Below are 7,219 nucleotides of genomic sequence, written 5' to 3'. Positions count from 1 at the left end.
TAGTGACTTACAAAGAACAAACTAAACTAAATGACAGTGAATATGTAATGTGTGTAAAAATGCGGATAGGAAAGAGGGTGTGGAGAGGACACGACTTTAAAGACAAAACCTGGTAAAAGATCAGACAAATGACTAGTGACCCAGTGTGTGTGTGTGTGTGTGTGCCTGTCTGCCTGCACATACCCCGGGTCATACTTGTGGTACTGCGGGTGAGTATGGGTGTAGGAATGCAGGAAGGCGGAGCTTTGAAAGTGTGACTAAGCCCCTTCCTAGTGATTGGCTGATCTGACTCAGCTGAAGCTTTAAAAAAAAATCCCCAGCGGAGGATTTCACGTGTCAGTGCTGAATCATCGCTGAACAGAAAGAGGGGAGAGGGACAGTGGGGGGCTATGGGTGGCCGCAGATGAGGAGAGCATGAAAAGATGGAAACACTCTGCTCAACTCAGAAACTTCCAGAAGAAAGTTAAAGGAGTAGTAAAGGGGAAATGCATGTTTAGCCCTGTTTTAAGGTTACTTATGATCATATACAATGGTTCAGATCAAAACGTTGACAAAACTAGCACTTTTGAGAAAGTCTGATAATTGCTCTACCACCGTTTTGGTCATACAATGGATGTGGGTGGGCACCTTGAAAAATCATTCAAAAACATGTTAAACTCTCAATTTCAAAGACAAGAAACTCACCGAGGTGTTAGTTGGCGTTCTGACATAATTCGCCATAAAGTAAGATTCTAGTTCATCTGGAAAGGCTTTTTTAAATATTTAGCATAGAACTATTTAGTCGCAGCACATACGTGTGTAAACTTCCGCAAACTAGGTAGCCTAGCAACATAAACATTAACAATAGCTACCGTAAGTAGTTCCGCTTCCTGAATCCCCTCTGCGGATAGATCTACACATCTACAACGGTCGCTTCAATACAAGTCAATGGATACACAAAATGATCAATAAAACCCTACAGGATTCATACTTTACGGTGAATTTGATGTCAGAACACCAACGGACACCAATTACCCCCTCGGTGAGCTTCTTGTCTTTGAAATCGAGAGTTTAACATGTTTTTGACAGATTTTTCAAGGTGTCCACCCACATCCATTGTATGACCTAAACGGTGGTAGAGCAATTATCAGACTTTCTCAAAAGTGCTAGTTTTGTCAACGTTTTGATCTGAACCATTGTATATGATCATAAGTAACCTTAAAACAGGGCTAAACATGCATTTTCCCTTTACTTTAAGCCCCCTGCTCACCCTTCACCCCATGCTCCGTCCCCAAAGAGGCAGTCACACATTTTGACAGAAAACAATATTTCCATCCATCCAGAAAATCCACTTTAATCAGGGTATTGGCCAGTGAAAGCATGCTATAATTACACGAACAAGAGCCGCTCCACAGTTTGCTCCAGTTTCATCTCCTGCCATCCTCTCTCTCTCTCTCTCTCTCTCTCTCTCCCTCTCCCTCTCTCTCTCTCTTTCTCTCTCTCTCTCTCTCTTTCTCTCCCAGTAGGCTTCTGTAAGCCAGGCACATAGAGTATGACTCATATGGAACAAGGAGAAATAGACATAAGATACATGTGCAATCCAAGCCATTGGCAAAGGCAAATGATTAAAAAAGAGTGATATTGGTGCACTGAGACAGATTGGGAACAGTTGCATAATGCAGGTCTGTTTTTTAGTTAACTGAGCGATGAAACAACATTTCAGCAGCTCTCACTTTGTTTGGGTTCTGATCCCCTTGTGGTTTTCATCAAACAGTCATTTGTCTACAAATAAGACAATTGTTGTTAAGAGACAATCAGAAACATGACCTCTCAAACTAGTCCAGCCTGTTGAGGGGTAGAGGGGGTGTATCGGTGGTGGAGACACAGGTCAGGGGGCGGGGGGGTTGTTGTGCAACTCCTGAGTGCACAACAACAATGTCAACAACTCATGCATCTGACTGGCTGGATGTCTGACCAGCTGGATGACTGACCTACTGGACGACTGGCTGACCTGTTGGCCGGCTGGATAGCTGACTCGCTGAATGACTGGCTGACCGGCGAGCTGGCTGACTGGTTGATTGGCTGGATGCTTTTGACTGGCCTGTCTGGCCTGTGGAATGCCTGGAAGGTTCTGGAACATGAAATTGAGAGCCAAAATACTTGGCATCATAACTGAGGCAAGAATCAGGATGGTGACACCATGCACATTGCAGTAGAGACACAGGAGATGTATGAATGTTGTTGTTCAGTGTCTGAGTGTCTTTGGATGTTTCTCGAGCACACACGCATGCACATGCACATGCGCACACACACACACACACACACACACACACACACACACACACACACACACACACACTCACACCACACACACACACACACACACACACACACACACACACACACACAGACATTTGAATTCTTTATTTAGGCTTGCATTTTCTAAATACATTGCAGGGGCCCAAATATAGTTCCATTGCTATCATGTTGATGGGTCTTTTTACAAGTGTCACATTTTATAGATACAAGCAAGCTTCTAGGATGTACACAACATGCTTACATCCACATACATACACACATACATATATATAACATGGTATAACATACATAATAATGATGTACAGCAAGCACACACTCACACACACACACACACTTTAGAGTTGGTAAACAATGTGTGGGTTATGAGTACACTCCTTTAGCTATGAGTACCTCTCTGGCCGTTTCAAGTTGCCATCGGCAATGTCAGTTAGGAGTTCTGCTATGCTGAGTCAACAAGCTGATTTGTTTTCGCACGGCTGCAAATTTGGATTAATGATTTCGGTGACTTTTTCAGTCAGCCCTGATCAGATCATTTTTACTGTCGACTTTATTTTGGTTATGAACAGCCAGGGTCCCTGTCCTATTTTGAGCAAGGCCACTAAGGGCTTATGCCGGCACAGGGCCAGATTTACGAGGAAGTGTTTGCAAAGTCAGGGCGAAAAAATACAGTCTGAGTTCCCCTTTGGCACATTTACCTTGCAGCTTTAAAGACAGAAGCAATATACATGATGTATTAAAAGAGATGATGTAGCCTAATGTCGTAGCCTGGGATTTAGTCTCAGGGACTAGTTTTATGACCGGAGTGATTGAGATCTATTTTTAGATCATATCAAATCAAATCAAACTTTATTTATATAGTGCATTTCATACACAGAGGCGATGCACTTAGATGAACTAGGGCTAGGCCATAGGTTTAGCCTCTTGGTGGACAGGACTTACTGTATTCTGATGTGTGTATTGAGGAGATACAGAACAGAACACACATCCGACCCCAGCCAGCATACATTCCCCAACTAATCCCCGACCACTGAAGCTAAAGACAAAGCTGTCTTTTAGCCTGTTGAGTAGGCCACCATGTCCCATTTTCAGTCATAGCTGTATGGAGATGGGGCCACTCTATTTTTGACGGGGTCAGTGGGCCCTTACAGACCTGTATGTGACAGTACAGTACGACACTGGTATCCATACACAACACTATAATCCATAGAGCATGTTGTTGCAAGTCTTTTCAATGTCAAATTGTCAATTGCAGAGGAATACAGATTGCATAATATACATTCATTCAGTATTCTTGTCGATGTGATTCAGATTCAGATTCAGATCTTTATTTGTCAAATGCAACATACTGTACAGCACACAATCACAGTGAAATGTTGCTGCCGGCTCCAAGATGTGGTCATTATAGATAATTACAAATACACAATTTTCACAAGAAATACAAATCTATACATTATAAACATAAGATACCGGTATGGATGGATTTTTTACATGTTGTATACGCTAGATATTGTGAGTGTGTGCACTAGATACAGTGACACTGTATACGGTAGTAAGCGTCATTCAGGTGGCGGATGCCCTGGGGGACCGAGCTCTTCCATTGTAGTGAGTAAGAGGGTGAGTAAGAGGGTGTCTTTTATGGGCAGACCGCAGGAGAAGGACTATAGATTAGATTATAGATTGTGAAGGAAGAGTCGCTGGAGCACACAGGTAATTCAAGACGTTTTGTTAGGTGCGGGTAAAAGACTGACTCAGATGAAGATGTAACTAACATCCAAACGTTAGTCTTTCACCTGCACCTGATAAAACACCTTGAATTGTCCATGTGCTCCAGTGACTCCTCCTTCAGAAGCTCTGGATCCATTCTTTCCCACTTTCCTACAGCTTGTCGTACTACCTAAAACCAAAAACAGGAAAATGCTCCGTCAACGTGAATGGTCCCAGAGAGAGATGCCTGATGTTCTGTCTAGCGTAGCTGGACACGCACTGGCATGGAGAGGGGTGTGATGTGCCAGGAATCCCCAATGGGACAGAAAGAGTGAATTGGGTTAGTGGTCCACATGAGGGGCTCTCTCCCTGGCGGAGTATCTGCCCCTAACAGCCCCATAAAGCCCCAGCCTGCTAGACAGGGCTCCGTCACAGTACTGCTGAGGCCTTTGGCATTTTAGGGTGGGAGGGGAAAGAGGAGGAGTGGGCTGAGGGGGAGGAGGAAGAAGGAGGTGGGGGATGGGGAGGAGGTTCAAGGGTGGTTAAGAGGGGTTAAGGCCGTCTGGGACCAACCCTGCCGCTGCACCTGCTGTTTTTCAGTCCAGCGCCGTGCAAGGGGACAGACGGGGAAGGGGGTGAGGGGTTAGAGGGCGGGGTGTCCGAATGTGGGGGGGGTGTTTGTGGGAGGGAGGGTTCAAGGCTCTCTGTGACTCAGGAGAATTTGAACAGGCTCAGCGAGCGGCCTGAGCGGGGGCGGGGGGAGGGGAGCTGGTGAGTCAGCCGTGGCTAAAAAAGGAAGGCGGTTCCCTGTGGGGCGAGGCGAGGCGTAGGGTAAAATAAGACATGGTGAGGAGGCAGTGCTCACCTCAGCTTTCTGTAAGGGAACATTAGGTGATACCGGGCTTCAGGGAGTATCTAGGCAGCAGAGAAAGCCTTTTATAGAGCTTGCATAATGTAATTTTGCCAAATTCTGCCTTTAGTGAATACGTAGTTCTTCAATTATGCATTAGCATCTGACAACGGAGATGATTCAATAGCCAATGCATATTTACTATCAGTTAATGATTAACCAATGTTAGAAACACAATCATGCCATGTTATTTGTGTGTTATTATACACTTATTTAGATTACTGGAGGATAGTTTTGAGGGGTCACTCCTAGAAAGTCTGTCATAGGGTGTAAATCCTCAGGGACTTAAGAACCACCCTGGAGTGTGAGTGTGGGACTGTGACCTTTGTCCTAGAATAGAGCAGTGGGCCCAGCGTGGAGGGGGGTCTGCTGTGGTGCTATGACCCTACACATTCCCATGCACATGTCACTGGTGTCACTGCGTCGCTCGTCGGTATCTCTTCCACCCTCACTTGTCCACGGTGGGTTTAATTTTGGGTCCTCTGACTTGCCAACGCACATCTATCATAAACAGCTCTTTAGCCAGCTACGCCGCAACGAAAAACGAACGATTCGATGGCGCAGTATTTATACTGAGGTGTGAATTTAACCAGCTTGCTTACACACACTTTGTAACAGAGATGCTACAGTATGTGAAAGCATGTCTGACCTTCTTTGCATGCATACAGTCGTGTTTAAGGGCTGGGCCGCGCTCACAGAGCAGAAAGACATTGGCCTCCTTTACTAGGTTGTTAGGGCTCTGATAGGGAACGCATCAAGGAAACCTCTCAACAGTTGTCCCTGTGACATCACAGCGTTGGGTTTCTGCAGTGTTTGTCTGCATGCCTGGTGTCGAATTCAATCAATCAATCAAAGCTTTATTTATATAGCGCATTTCAGACCCAGAGGCAACACAATGCGCTTTACAGAGATTAATGCTAAAATGGACACAGCTAGAGGAGGTATCAGTTTAGTTAAGGCGCAACGCTGCAGGAGTCTGTCCAAAACGCAATCTGTTCATGTCAAAAATTAACCCTGAGTGTCTCTGATTGTGCCTCCCTCCCTCCGAAGCGATATCAGGAAACTGTAATCGGGCGCAATAAAACCGTTTGTTTATCCCAGACAGACAGACAGACAGACAGACAGACAGACAGACAGACAGACAGACAGACAGACAGACAGACGCAGAGACAGACAGACAGACAGACAGACAGACAGACAGACAGACAGACAGACAGACAGACAGACAGACAGACAGACAGACGCAGAGACGGGCTGCAGCCATCAAAGGGCCGACGCCACCATGTTTCAACCCCTCCTGCTGCCTGCAAGCAAAACACCAATCAGCACCAGGCTGATCTGTGTGTGTGTGTGTGTGTGTGTGTGTGTGTGTGTGTGTGTGTGTGTGTGTGTGTGTGTGTGTGTGTGTGTGTGTGTGTGTGTGTGTTTGAGCATTATTTCGAAAGCAAGTTGGCTGTTATTGCTCTAAGGGACATCTATCACTGAGAATGGGACAGGTGAAAACTCATTAGGAGTACTGATCCAGCCAGCTATGTTTTCATCAACACCGTTCCCTGCATACAGTACATAGTCTACAAATCTCTCTGGTCTCAACTGTCAGCTCAGCCTCAGGTATTCACTCATCACCCACTTCTGGCACCAATACTGTACCCTGAACCTGAGTCCTCTGTCTACCCTGTTCGCTTTTAGCCCTTGGAGGGTTTTCTTCTGCTGCTGGGTCAGAATGCAGACGAGCCTCTCTCTGTGTGTGTGTGTGTGTGTGTGTGTGTGTGTGTGTGTGTGTGTGTGTGTGTGTGTGTGTGTGTGTGTGTGAGAGAGAGTGAGAGAGAGAGAGAGAGGCCTAGTGCAGAAGCAGGCATGGGAACATAGTAGCGTAGCTCCCAGGCTATCACAGGCCTGTCCATGTCCGTCCCTCTGGACTTGAACTCCCAGCTGTCGCCTCTACTGTGATGTGTTTTTATCGCATCACCATGGCGACACGTGCCAGACAGTGCCGCAGAGAAAGGCGGGAGGAGTCGGGGGGGGTTGCTGCCAAATGTTGGGTTGCTTGATTGACACCTGTTTTTCGTCTGTGAGAAAACAAAGCTGGTTAAAAGTCAGTTTGGCTCGCTGCTCACTCTCTAATGCCCTGTGGACCTCTTCATCTTAAGGCACGGTTCAGGTGAACAATCTGTACTTCACAAGGCTGTTGAAAACCTCTCCTCTGTATACCTGTCAGCTGTGATAAGTTAGGGGCCTTGGTAAAAGTGCTTCAAACTGGAATAAACCGGTTCTTTCAGTGCTGTGCAAACGATGGCTCAAAAGATG

This window comes from Borostomias antarcticus (assembly GCF_949987555.1).
Source record: "Borostomias antarcticus genome assembly, chromosome: 23".
Taxonomy (NCBI): domain Eukaryota; kingdom Metazoa; phylum Chordata; class Actinopteri; order Stomiiformes; family Stomiidae; genus Borostomias; species Borostomias antarcticus.
This window is presented reverse-complemented; position numbering follows the sequence as displayed.